Here is a 12,894-nt window from a genome sequence, read left to right on the forward strand (position 1 = left end):
CAGTCCTTGTGTGACTCATTCGAGAAGCAGGGAAAGTCATTCAGCCCCACCGATCTCACCCCACGCGCTACACACACACACACACACACACACACACACACACACACATGCACTTGCTTTTACACTCAGCAATTTACACCTGCAATGTTGCAAGGCTGTGCCAGTCATTTCATGCATGTCCAGGCAAACATCTCCAGAAGCCATTAAAGAATGACTGTCCGCGATCTTACTCCCCATCCCCAAGAGAAGCGTAGCCAAACGGGCACGTCCTTAACCTCCGGTGGCTTAGTAACGGGGGGTGGGGGGAGTCTGGGGCAGCGTGGACGCTAGGTCACAGAAAGGGAGGGAGTGGGGGGTCATCTATGTCTGCATTCTTCCGTTCTCCCGACGGCTCGGTCGGGCATAAACGGTAAACAATGTTCTGCAAATCTTCAGCCCGCGTTCATGCTCCCCTCTCCCCCCTCCCCCGAATTCCTTCTCCATCAGTGGCACGTGTCGATCCACTGTGGCCGCCCACACACACTCCACTCTCCGCAGGGGGCTTCTGAGAACCTCGGATGTCACGCTTAAATTAAGTGCCTTGAAGCCGGCCAGTCCACTTGTCGACAACTTGGCTCCTGCTTTCACCTCGTTCTCGCTTTGCTCGTCGTCTTGAATTGCCATCTCCCGCCTTACCCCTTTATCCCAATAAAGGCACTTTAGCGCCCCTCCTCACCTCCACCCCCGCGCTCCTCCGAAGTCCCCGATTATAAACGGCATTTATACACCGATGCGATAAGTGGCGCGTCGGATTCCTAGCAAGGTCGTTCCAAATAGGTCGCGAAGCTTCGGGCGAAAAGCGGTTCAGAACAAATTACTACCGACAGCGGCAAGGGTGGTTATGGAGACAGCGTTTGAAGCGCCACTATGTTTAAAAGGAACAAACATTGGGAAAGAAAAAAACGTTTTTTTTTTTTTTCAATTAAAACGAGACACAGTCAGATTCATTCAACGGAAAAAAAATTGCTAATCAATTTTATATATGCGTTACAAGTAAAGAAAGGACAACACTATTTTATTTTATCATTATCAATAAATACCTTTTTTTTCAGTGCCCATCGTAGTGCCCATCGGTGAGGCCGCTATCGCTTGCAAAGCAATGCAGGTCTTGAAGTGTGCAGAAAGGCGCGCTCGTAAAGTTCACCTGTTAGAATGCGCCCCCCCTCACACGTTGTGCTGCTTTGCTTGTCGACGTTTGCCTGAATTTGGTGACGCGGGCAGCTTCATCGTTTCTCAACCTGTTTTGTCAAAAGTAGTTTGTCACTTTAGTTGTTTTCGTGCGACTGCGCAGGCCAACGGGCTTGGTGTCCAACGATAGAATCAGCACTCTACACCTAAACCTTTCTTCGGCCTCCAAAAAAAGTATGTGCTGTTCAGGGGTGCGATTTCGACACCCATACTGCTGACCTCTTCTTGCATCGCTTTCCGCGCTGAAAGCTCGTAACACCCATCAAGTCAAATTTGATTATATGGCAGGCCACCAAAATAAGTTTCGCGCCTTTGAGAACAAAATTATGTCACTTCTGTTTTTAACAGATATGGCGTCACATTGTAACAAATACAAACGATAAATATCGTATCGGACGCATTAATTGCGGTGGTATGTTATATCTGTACCTCAAATACTTGTTTCCCGAGTGTTTCGTATCGTATCATGGTACGATTGCAAAGTATCTTTGCACAGCCCTGGTGCACGTGCACGCTCTGAACCATCTCCCGACGCGGCGTGCAAGAGAGCGACAGCAACAGTGGAAGATTCGAATGATGAAGCAAAAAAAGCTTCGCTTTAAAAATAAGCGCAACAAAAATTGCGTGGAAGTTCTGTCAGTCTATTCACGCTTCGAGGCAGAGACTGCTACTTCGGAGCTCGATCAACCTTCATCTCTTCATTGTTTACCAAATTATGTTGGAACGTATCGGATAGTTAGGCCTCCACGCGGTGCCTCGTGTCATCGACGAGTGAAGCATACGCCAAACTAATCGATCATAGCAAAAACTACCACGATCAAATGACTAATTGTTCAATCTAGTTCAGACACGCATGCCACTGTCACAGGCCGAGTGCAACGCGCAGAGAAAAACAGACCGCTGATAAATACTTTATTTACCAGACACAACACCTCTTTCCGGATAGGCATACGCGGGTCACGAAGATATCTGGTCGTCTTGAGGCTAACACTAATGGCGGCACAAACATCCGGGAAGTCGCAGCCTTTCCTTCAACTCGCCCTCGATGAGCGGACGAACGGTGGACACGCACTCGGCCATCTTGTACAGGAATGCACCGATGGGCACGAAGATCAGCGAAGATTGGAAGAACCACCAGCCCCAACGCGGAGCCCAGGTCGAGAGTGCGGCATCGGCCACCGCTGCAACAACGATCAGCAGGGTCATGCCGACATAGTAATCGAGGCCGGTGGTCCACGACGGAGTCCACGGTGAGAGGTCGACTAGCTCGGGGCTGACCGCGACGGCTTCGGCCGCTGCCTATTTCCGCGGCTGTCGCCACCAACCATTGTCTTTTCCATGTTGCGGACGAGAAATGTGACTTGTCAATTAACGATCGAGGCGTATGCGCGACGAGAGGAGCAAGACGAACACAACGCGCTGGCTGCTCTGGTAACAGATCCGATGTCGTAGGCGCATCGCTTGCGCGTTGGATTGGATTGCATTGGATTTAGCGGCCTCGCCCTTTGTAACGGGTGGGCATCGCCGTGAAAAAATAGCGATGCCCTGGCATTGGTAGGTAACAATCAGGTCCATACACACATAAGCACAGTCACACAAGCATTCACACACACTATCAATGTCAATCAACATCAATGCTTGGCCGTTAATGTGCGCGCACTATGGCGTTGAGTCGGCTCCACTAACGCCACCTATACGACGTGTACACAACTGCCCTGAGTAGGATGGCTAAAATACCTCGCAAAAGTCACTTTTTTTTTCTCCCAGCTCCACTGTGTGGCGGTTCTAGGAACGCTTGGCGGTAGGACATATCATTTTGAAAACAACCATTCCCTTACGAAGCGCGGAGACGTACTCGTTTGTCACAGTCATCCCCGTCTCATCTCCAACTACCCCTCCTCCACACCGTGACAGACACTCCCTCTTGCTTCTATTATGTGAAATAGCTATCTTCAAAGATGGAACGATTCCCTTCTTCATCCGGCCGCCCGAGTGGGTCAACGCCACCAGTCACGCTAGGCCGGTTAGTCACACTGAGTCAGTCATGTTGACTCAGTCGTGCTGACTGCGCTACTGCCTATTCTTGCTAACATCACTCATAGTCAATTTGTTCCAACCGCGTGTGACCTCGTTTACACGAAGGGCCTTCTGGCGCTCAGCTTTAAGAAACTACGCATAGATATAGCAGACCCGACGTTAGAATGCGCCATGGGCACTGGATCCAAAATAATGGATCATTCGTAAAATCATGGGACTCGGCTGCCCTGCAAGGCTCTTTTATCCAACCATAAGCTCTCATTTCGAAGTCTGAATCTCTCCCTTTATGCTCGATCCTCCCAGAGAGTAAGATCCAACAGCTGTTTCACTCGACCGAGAGGGACTGTATTGTTGCCATTCGATTACCATTACCATCGTCGTAACAGCAAAGCTGTTGGATGGAAACGAAAATTTGTTCTGGTAACCTGGTACCGAGTTTTCGGTTGCAAAAGAGCCATTTTTTACCGTTACTGAAAAGCGCTCTCTCGCAGCGACATTCTTGGAAACGGATTAGGCAGCGCACGAAGAACGCAACAAGCGTACGTTTATGGTTCATCCCCCACTGAGCGCGGCGCGTGCCATTCACCGCCTACGACCAATGACATAGCGCCGAAGGTGGCGCACTTTACACGGGATTTCCAGAAACTAAAGCACTTTCAGTTAGGCAACAGTTCTAACACGGTCATTAGCTATCGTAACAGGCGAAGTCTGTTACGATAGTCTATCACGCACAGTCTTTAGTACTTGCAGACATTGGAGCCTTGGACTAAAGACGCCACTCTCTAAACATACGACAGGAATAAAGGTGCTCTCTCTCAGTGTGTGTGTGCGTGCGGCATTTCGACGGGGGCGAAATGCAAGAACGCCCGCGTCCCGTGCATTAGGAGCACGTGAAAGAACCCCAGGTGGTCAAAATTAATGCGGAGTCAGCCATGTGGCTTGCGTCTCATAATCAAATCGTGGTTTTTGAACGTGAAACCCCAGAATTCAATTCAAACGTCGATCTGTCCGGCGTGCCGAGAAAATTAGGTTCACACAAGCGGTGAATAAAAAAAAATATGGTGGAATCTTATCTCGTCACTCTATTTCAGCCGCGTGTATGTGACGTCAGTGTGTGAATATATCGCAGCGGCATTGAACCAGTCGGCGATATTTCGTTCGAGATTAACACATTCCATTACGAAGATGAAAAACCGGAACAACCCCACGCTGTACTCCAAAAACATACGCAGTCCAACAGCGCTGTTTACAAGCAAAACCGCGCTCACAAACGATGCAAAGAATGACGATTCGCCCTCGTAAACCGATTCTGCTATTCATCGATCAGAGTTTATATAGGCAATTACTGCTTGGCACGACGACTGAACAAAAAACATCGCTGTGTGAGAACAGGCGCTGCAATCTACGAGGACAGCAAAACTAAAAAGAAATGCAAGTCGTAGGCCCCCTTCCCCCCCCCCCCTCGCCCACATCGACACAATTTAGCTTCGTCACCCTTCAGCACTTCCACTGTTTTCAAGTTACCCCTCACGTGGCAGCTCTGAGCACGTGCTTTCCTTGCTTGGAAATAGGGCCGCAGAATAGCTGACATAAAGATCACCCAAATTTTTTTAGTTATTCTATTCGGTTCTCATTGCAACCAACAGCGCCAAAACTATCCCATCATTCCGATGATAACAGCGCCGATAAGAGGTCAATGGCAAAAGTACTTAAAGCGCCCGGGAACGCTGACCACCGTGGCAGTCTGCTTCCCAAAGACATCCAAGAGAAACAAACACCTGGCAAAAACTTTATTTAGCAGGCACTTAACGGCACTTGCTTGAACGTGCAACACGCATGTTGGTCACGAGGACGCTCGTCGTCCCGAGGTGAAGAACGTGAGCGAAGCAAGCGCGGAATCGCTGTCCCTCAGACTTGGACGCAGACGTCTTCCTTTACGCCGAACAAGTGGCAGTACAGCAGAGCCATGAGGGCCACGCAGGACACCGTAATACACACCGCGGCCACGTCGAAGCGAGCGAAGGCGCTGTCCTCGGTGAGGGGCCCCGGTTTACAGAGGGAGGCGAGTCGCAACGCGGCCATGGCTGCGCCCAGCGAACCCAGCAACATCGCAAAAGCAATGGCGACATGGAATCCGTGTCTCGCGACCGACGACTTAACCCAGGACGAGCCAGTGGACCGTGCTTGCGCGACGACTGCGTGAGACGTCGAAGGTGCCGCGCTGCCCTCGCAAGGGGGGAGATCACCGACGCCGCCAGTCTGGCAGAAGCATGGAGTAGTCGTACCTTCGGAGCACTTGACGTTGTACACCATCCTCTCTGACATTCGCTGTGCTGTCGAGATATCGACTGGGTGGCGAGGCTCGGGGGGCACGAACACGCACGCTGCTTCGGCGACAGAATCAACCTGGCACGAACCGCGTGCGTATCTCAAGGTGCGTTGTATGTAGGGCCCGTCTTTCCTCTCGCCGGCACCAAATGTAGCGCCACGTGACGCAGCTGTCTTCGATGCTGCTGGAGTGGTTTCTCCGCCTCCCGCCCTTTCACACGCCTCCCGCCCTTTCACACTCTCACCCATTTCGGTGTTGACTGAAGATTGGTGGCAATGCTGAGAAAGGGTGGAAGGGTGGCGGCCGTACAAAAGAAGAGGCGGCTCTCCCCGACGCTGCGCCGCAGAACTTCTCGAACTTATGGCATAGGAGGGCTGAGCTAGCTGACATTTTATGCATTCCAGTGCTTAGGGGAAGAAAAAAGAAATACCAGGAAAATAAAAGACAACAGGACAGAAAGGACGCTCCCACTAAGCGCTGGATACGCATCAAAACGTCTCGAGCGTGACATACGAGTAGAGTAAATGGATGCCGTCTTTCTCTTAGGAATGTATATCGTTGCTTAACCGCTTTCCTCAACCAGTGGGCCCCGTTTAGAATTAACCGGTGAGCCCACGAGGTGGACTCGGACGAATTACGTGCAGTAAAGAAGAAAGCGACGGCGTGGGTCAGCCAACCTTAAAAAAAGGAAAAGCAAATGAAGCGTCTCTTCCTGTTCTTCCCCTGGTCGCCCTCAGCGTGCCCCCGACTAAATGAATACTTTCTGTTTGGATTATTAGCGCACAATAGGCGTGTTTCCTTTCCTTCTCTGGACACATCGGGCGATGGCATTGCATCTATTGTTGCAGTGCCGAAAATGAAATCCTGCAAGCTTCTGTTGCCTGCCAAAAGCTAACAGACACCCTGCTTTCCTTTAGTTGCCGCTCGGTCAGGTAAAAATGTTTGCCCCTAGCGAGCTACTTCTCATCAACAAAGACCACAGACAAGACAGCTTTCCTGCGCGGCAAAATTCCGTTCATAAAGGTGTCGCAGCTAACCCTCACCGTAAGGTACAAATATGCAAATACTGTCCTCCATCCTCTATTCTGTTCACCTATCGTCTCACCCTTTCACTCCTAATCCCACCGCCACTGCTGGGTGACGATGCGGTGTCAGCAGCGGTAGCTAGGCGGGGACAGAGCGGTCAGCAGTGATTCCTTTACTTTTTTTTCCTCATTTCGTATGAAATAAGCAATCATTGACGACTACTAATACGTAGCATCCACCGCGGTGCCATTCTGAAACCGAGGACGCAGGTCCGATCCCGGCCACATTTCGATGGGGGCGAAATGCAAAATTACCCGTGTGGTTAGAGAACGCCAGCTGCGCGGTAGCTCGGGCGGCCTCGTATTGTGACTTCGCGTTACAGCAGCGCCGCGCGAAGAAGGTGGACACGAGATGAAGCGGGAATACCGGGCGAGCGCTGTCCTTTCCTCACGCCGTGTCTAAGGTATTTTGCGCAAATATCCTGGCGGTAGAAAATAAAAATATCGGAGTCCGCCCCACTACAGTTCGAGCCATAACCAGATCGATCATCATGATTTTGGCATGTAAAACTGCAATTTTCGTTTTTAATTTTTTACCATACAACGCAAAGCCTCGCGCATACGGCTTCAGCGAACCTTGCATGCTTGTAAAGCATCGACAATTTCACGTGTGCACTGATTTCGCAGTGCACGAAAGCTGCCTTGCACGTTTAGCCACGTCCACAATGCGTGCAACCTCGAGCATAAGGCAAAGTTGCACGGTAGATTTGCGAAGTAATGAAAAGGGGTTCATCACATCAATTTTTAATAAAGACGTCGTGAATTATCAGCCAGAAACCTGACGTGAACAGCGGCGCTGAAGTACAGCGAAACTCGGGACACCACGCAAGCATATGCGACTCGCTGTGGAGGCTTGGTCGTAACCGTAATGGTAGTAACCTCAGCAGCTCACACGAGACAGTAGAGAGTCTTAGCAGTGCCAAGTCAGAGTACGGTAAGTGCTGTGATACCTTACCTGTCGAGGACTGCGCATCCGCGCACTTTACCGTACGGTAAGACTTTCCGTACGCCATACGAGACGGTTCGGAGTCCGTAAGCCTCAGCTCGCGCCGCGGTTTGCGAGCCGAGCCGCCTGTTGCAGCTGAGTCGCAAGCCCCAAGGGTAGCGTTGGCCTGGCGGCCTGGGGCACAACTGGAAGCATCCGAAGGTCCTGGCAAAGCGTGAGTCGACTGCTAACAGAACAACTTGTTTATTCTAGCATCGCAAAAGAGCGGCTGGTCAGGTCGACCGAAGTGGAGAGACGGGAGAGCACGTTACTCGACGGAAGAAATCGGAGCCTCTCTCCTGGCGTCCGGGGGCAGCTGCTTTTATACTCTCGGAGTCGCGGGTGTTAAGAATGGCCATACGGGGTGGCAACGTGCCAGCTTTCAGCCCGCTGCACGCGTTCCAAGCCCCCCAGTCGAAGCGCCCTTCCGAGAGCTGCGGTCGGCAGGCAGCCACGTGGCGCACGATCAACTCCGGAAATTGGTACTTGGCCGCACCACCCGAGACGGAGCAGCTCTACGAAGCCCTCTGACGTCGGCACTGAAAGCTGGGCGGTACCGAGAACTGCGCATGACCGGCAGCCACGTGGCGCGCGATCAACTCAGGAAATTGGTACTTGGCCGCACCACCCGAGACGGAGCACGGTTCTACGAAGCCCTCGGTCGTCGACTCCGGAGCCTTTGTGTGTATGGGTTCGCACCTGTGTGTTTGCGTGTGTGTGGGCGTAAACGATAGTGTGGGGCGGCGGCAAGTTTACAATGCTTGGACGAACCTTCCCGACCATTCGTGCTCCGTCCACGTCCGAACGATGACGTCGAACTATGACGTCAAGCGGAGAGCTTATAAGCAGCGTTTGCCGGCTGCTAGGGTGTGCTCGTGTCGTGCTCGTGTCGTGATCGTTGTCGGGAGCTGAGTGCTCCTTGTCATGCTAGAAATGAACTAGTGAGCTGTGTGCTCGTAAACTGTTTGCTGTATGTTAGTTTTGCGGGCTCCATATGGGAGTCGCGCTAGTCTGCCAATGTATCCTGCTTAAACTGTTAATATGTAAATAAATCCTGTTCACCGAGATCCTGTCTACGACCTTCATCTCCTTCAAATGGTGGCAGCGGCGAGTTAGTCCGACGACTCCTACATCTCGTCGACAGCGACAGGAACGTCCGCCAAATCCGACAACTGGTGGCAGCGGTGGGATAGTCCGACGACTCCTACATCTGGTCGACAGCGGTAGGACCGTCCGACGAATCTAATAACTGAATGGCAGCGGTGAGATCCGACTACGGCTCCTAGATCAGCCTACGACTCGGGAGACAGCAACGGCAGCTGACGGACGTTGGCACATGGTGACCGACCGGCATCCTGATCAAGTTAGAGGCGACTTGAGATTGACCACCTCTTGCAACTGACTGGATACGGCGGGGAAGGAGTGGTGATATGGTGCTGCTTCAGTGGGCAAGCGTTTGGTTTTGGCTGTAAGATTTACCAGGCTTCAATTTCACTGGGTTTTTGGATTTGATTCGTTGGGATTTGTTACTTGCATTTTGATTTGCGTGGGTATCGCAACAAGTATTGTGTGACAGCAGAGCCAAAGCTTAAAGTAGCGACCATGGTCCTAATGTATTTGACGAGAGCTGACCTGTTGTGGTTGTGTGAGGAGATCGGGGTAAACGTAGATGAGAACTTGAAGGAATCAGAAATTCGTAAGACAATTCTCGAAAGTGAGAATGATTTGAAATTCATAGAGCAAATGGGCAAACGAATTCTAAGTAAGAAACGGGAACAGGAAGCAATTAGGCAAGAACAGGATGAATTTAGGCAAAAACAGGAAAAAGCTAGGCAGAAACTAAAAAGGGTTTCGCAGGAAGAAGACCTAACAGCAGTAACGAGGCAGTACATTGATGCACTGAACAAAGAGATTGAAGGTTTTGAGCAGTTAATCGAGCAAAGTCAACAGTGGCTTGAAAAATCTGTAGGCTGGACGCAGCGAAAGTGGCAGGAAGTAAATAGCAGATTTTGTTCAAAAGCCGAGGAAAGTAGTAGTACCTGTGAGAGTAGCAGCACGTTCATAAGTGAAGGGAAAAGGCTAGCTGCTAACGATGCCTTAGTGGCAACAGAGGCCGTTAAAGGCCGCAAGGAAAGCGACGAGGTGCTGTGCCAACCGATGACTGTAGAGACAGCTAGGCCAGCTGCGAACAAATTGGCACAGTTACCGCGCGTGTGCGTCGCTGGTTATGTTAGCGAGGTTGCTAGCGAAGAAAAGGGTACTGCTGACCCGACAGACGCGAGCACCCATGTAGAGCCAGATCTGCGTGCAGAAGTGAAGTGCGAACTGGACGATGCAGTTGAGAGTAGTTCTCGGGATGGCGAGCTCCGTAGTTCACGAGAGAACAACTGCATTGTTCCAGAGTCGGTTGGGCTGTCCGCCAGTCGAGGCAAAATGAGAGTAGATTTAAATGTAAATCACTCAGACTGTGCGGGTAAGAGACCGATCCGGGCCGACGAGATGTGTAACGGCCAGCATGAGGCGCGAGATGACGGCATGAAAGAGAGTGCGAAGAGAAAGCGCCGTAAAAGGAAGCGCGGTAAAGACCGAAAGACGCTAACTAATGTAGCGCCGCCAAAGATGGCGAGAGACCCAAGAGGGCAGGGCGCGAGGAAAAAGGTGCGGTCGTCACTGACGATGTTGACGCATCGAAAACGTTCGAGCCACCGGTCAAAGGGGGACCGAGAAGCTTGTTCTGCACGGACGCGGACAAAGGGCACGGGGCAGTCAAATTCCTCGTCGTTCCGTCGTTCTCTTCGAAGCTCAGCGAGCAGTACAAAGAAGCGCAAGGTGGCAAGACGAGACCAGGTGGAGAGTAGCGACGCGGTCAATCGAGGTCATGTTGGAAGCGGGGCGCGAGGACGCAAATTGGCAGGAGACCGTAACGTCTTGGGGGAGCTGATAGTTAGTCAGCCCTTTTGTTGTTCCTCGGCAGCCAGAGTAGCTTTCAAACCGCGGCCACCTCGGGTCCGACTCAAAGTATGAGTCAGACGAAAGCGTTTGGAAAAGGAGGCCAAGAGCCCTTCCGAAGAAACATGTTGTTTTGTTTGATTTTTGGAGCATCGGAGAATTTTCCCAATTTGAGACTAGGATTTCTTTCAATAAGTAAGGTATGAGCTCTGTTTGTGTTTTCGTTAGAGAAGCTCCGAGATTTGAAAGATGCGTTTTATGTAAACCTGCAGTCTCGCGAGATGTTCATTACTGAGTACATAGGCTTTCTTTTTTGTGTGTGTGTGAGTAACCTGTAGGTCAAGGTTATCGTTGAGAGGCCTATCGTAACGCGCGTGTGTGTTATTTAACCTTCTTTCTTTTTAGGTGTTTTTGATTTGCTAAGGTTAAGCGCGCAGATTTTCAGTAAGTGCGTGGTTTGCACTGAGAAGAGCTCTTAGGTCCATTAGCGCGTGTCCTGTGTGGACGGAAGGAAGCAGAACGTTTATAACTGGGTTGCTCGGGTGTGTCGAAGGCAGCCGTATTCTGACTTCTCTAGTACGCGTGCGAAGAGCTAGTTAGTAGAAGACACATTTGTTCAAAGGTTCCTCTGTGTTGCGTAAGTTACGCAAATTTGGTTGTTTATTTAAGGAACGTGTCCTGTGTGGACTAAAGGAACAAATGTGAGTCAGCGTGATGAAAACTTTGTATGATGCAAGCACGTGTTCGGAATAGGGACCTCAAACTTAGCGCGTCTGTGATGACGTACCTGTGGAGTTGGCCAGACGGTTCAGTGGCAGCAGTACATGAGATAAGTACGCCACTGTGATAGGGTAGGAACAGGCTGTTCGCGAAGTTAGGCTGCTGAAGTTATGTTTGAGTCTTGGTGTTTGAAAGGCTTCGGTTTAATTCTGCGTAAACCTTTACTCTTGTGCAGCGCGACGGTCGGGTTTGGTCGAACTCCGGAGGAACGTGAACGCTCGCTTTGGCGGCACGAAATTTTGGGGCAAAATTTGGGATTCCCAGTTGAGTGACTTGCATGGAAATTGTGATAGGAGGCCTGGTGGGTTAGCAGCTAATTCCGGGCGTTTGAACGCTGAGCGGTATTGTGTTGCCGGGTCGACTCTTCTGTGCCAGTTGTTGTAAGATGGTTGAAGGCATTCCAAGTACGCAGGGGTTGCAGAGAGCAAAGCCATCGTCTTGCTCGCCAGCCATTCTCTTCCTGCCCAGCGGTTGCCAGCACTGGCCAGGCGAGATTTTCCGGGCCATGGAGGAGCTGTTAAGAATGGCCATACGGGGTGGCAACGTGCCAGCTTTCAGCCCGCTGCACGCGTTCCAAGCCCCCCAGTCGAAGCGCCCTTCCGAGAGCTGCGGTCGGCAGGCAGCCACGTGGCGCACGATCAACTCCGGAAATTGGTACTTGGCCGCACCACCCGAGACGGAGCAGTTCTACGAAGCCCTCTGACGTCGGCACTGAAAGCTGGGCGGTACCGAGAACTGCGCATGACCGGCAGCCACGTGGCGCGCGATCAACTCAGGAAATTGGTACTTGGCCGCACCACCCGAGACGGAGCACGGTTCTACGAAGCCCTCGGTCGTCGACTCCGGAGCCTTTGTGTGTATGGGTTCGCACCTGTGTGTTTGCGTGTGTGTGGGCGTAAACGATAGTGTGGGGCGGCGGCAAGTTTACAATGCTTGGACGAACCTTCCCGACCATTCGTGCTCCGTCCACGTCCGAACGATGACGTCGAACTATGACGTCAAGCGGAGAGCTTATAAGCAGCGTTTGCCGGCTGCTAGGGTGTGCTCGTGTCGTGCTCGTGTCGTGATCGTTGTCGGGAGCTGAGTGCTCCTTGTCATGCTAGAAATGAACTAGTGAGCTGTGTGCTCGTAAACTGTTTGCTGTATGTTAGTTTTGCGGGCTCCATATGGGAGTCGCACTAGTCTGCCAATGTATCCTGCTTAAGCTGTTAATATGTAAATAAATCCTGTTCACCGAGATCCTGTCTACGACCTTCATCTCCTTCAAAAGGTGGCAGCGGCGAGTTAGTCCGACGACTCCTACATCTGGTCGACAGCGACAGGAACGTCCGCCAAATCCGACACGGGCAAGAAGGAACGTCTCTGGATGAGGCCACGTGACGGCGGCGCTCGGGCACGTCGAGACTAGAAGGTGACGCATCCGCCGGGCCGGCGCCGGTCAGACCTCCTCGCTTCACACTTGGGGAGCTTCTCTCCCCGGCTGCCGCGCCTTGACAAGCGTG

At 51.6% G+C, this 12,894-nt stretch overlaps 1 protein-coding gene across 1 annotated transcript in view; it reads right to left on the reverse strand.

The window, feature by feature from the left end:
• Window positions 1-12,894, reverse strand: part of LOC126518727 (cyclin N-terminal domain-containing protein 1-like) — a 231,454-nt gene that overhangs the window by 74,761 nt on the left and 143,799 nt on the right. The window lies entirely within an intron of this gene.

The sequence above is a fragment of the Dermacentor andersoni genome, chromosome 3, assembly GCF_023375885.2.
Source record: "Dermacentor andersoni chromosome 3, qqDerAnde1_hic_scaffold, whole genome shotgun sequence".
Lineage (NCBI taxonomy): Eukaryota > Metazoa > Arthropoda > Arachnida > Ixodida > Ixodidae > Dermacentor > Dermacentor andersoni.